This window comes from Leucoraja erinacea, unplaced genomic scaffold (genome assembly GCF_028641065.1).
Source record: "Leucoraja erinacea ecotype New England unplaced genomic scaffold, Leri_hhj_1 Leri_1388S, whole genome shotgun sequence".
In the NCBI taxonomy this organism is placed as follows: domain Eukaryota; kingdom Metazoa; phylum Chordata; class Chondrichthyes; order Rajiformes; family Rajidae; genus Leucoraja; species Leucoraja erinaceus.
In genome coordinates this window covers 9,381-10,720 of record NW_026575658.1, presented here as the reverse complement: position 1 = coordinate 10,720, position 1,340 = coordinate 9,381, and positions in this window count along the sequence as shown.

Here is a 1,340-nt window from a genome sequence, read left to right as displayed (position 1 = left end):
AAGGGGCTGAGAGAGAGAAGGAGGTATCATTTAAAAATAAATTGGATAGGCATATGGATGAGAAGGGAATGGAGGGTTATAGTATGAGTGCAGGCAGGTGGGACTAAGGGGACAAAAATTTGTTCGGCACGGACTTGTAGGGCTGAGATGGCCTGTTTCAGTGCTGTAATTGTTATATGGTTATATGGTTATATGGTAATGGCCATCGAGAGGGCATCAGAGAGGGGTACGATCTAGACGTCCTAGTGAGGCAGACCCCGACAGAGTATCGAGGCCATGTTAAGCGAAATTTGGCCGCATTCGCCACTCACAAGCACGACTGTGGAAGGGTCACAGGAATAGAGGTCAGGATAGACGGGTAGAAACAGTATAGTTTTCCCCGAGAAGCGGAGGCTGACTTAGAAGTCGCCCTGAGTTCACTGGTTAAGCAAGGCGTTTTGAGGCCCATAGTTCATTGGATATATTTGGGTGGGAGTTAGATGTGGCCCTTGTGGCTAAAGGGATTAGGGGGTATGGAGAGAACACAGGGATGTGATACTGAGTTGGATGATCAGCCATGATCATATCGAATGGCGGTGCAGGCTCGAAGGGCCGAATGGCCTACTCCTGCATCTATTTTCTATGTTTCTATGTTTCTATGAATAAGAATATTCAGGCTTGCGCACCAACTGTGGCAGCTGTAGCAGACCTATTAGCGGAAATTCCAGCGTCTGCATCCGTATTTACGGTGCTAGACATCTCGAACGGTTTCTGGTCTATCCCGGTCAGGAAGGACGACCAGTACAAATTTGCTTTCACATTCAAGGGGCAACAGTACACGTGGAACTGTCTTCCCCAAGGGTTCCACAATAGCCCCAGTATTTTCCACCAATGTATGGCAGAATGTTTAAAGGAATTTAGTGAGCCCCACAAGATCGTCCAGCATGTGGACGATATTTTGCTATTCACGGACACCAGTGAGGAACATGGGCCCCTAGTAAATGAACTGCTGGAGCTGCTCTGTAAGAGCGGTTAAAAATAAATCCCAAGAAGGCACAGATAGGGTTACAAGATGTAAAGTTCTTGGGACTGACCCTTAGGGCCGGAGAAAGGGGTATCGATACAGCAAGAAGGCAGGTATTGTATTGTATTGTATTGTATATCTTTATTGTCATTTCCTGAGTATTCACATACCCAGAGGAAACAAAAAAACGTTGCTCAACCAGTGTCCATTCAGTGTGCATGAAAAATAAATAGAAATAAAAAAAAAAAAAATAAATAAAAAACATGTATCATGAACAAATTTAACACTCTACTAAACATTCAACAGGCGTTCCGACCGGCAGCGGCACAACAGTGGC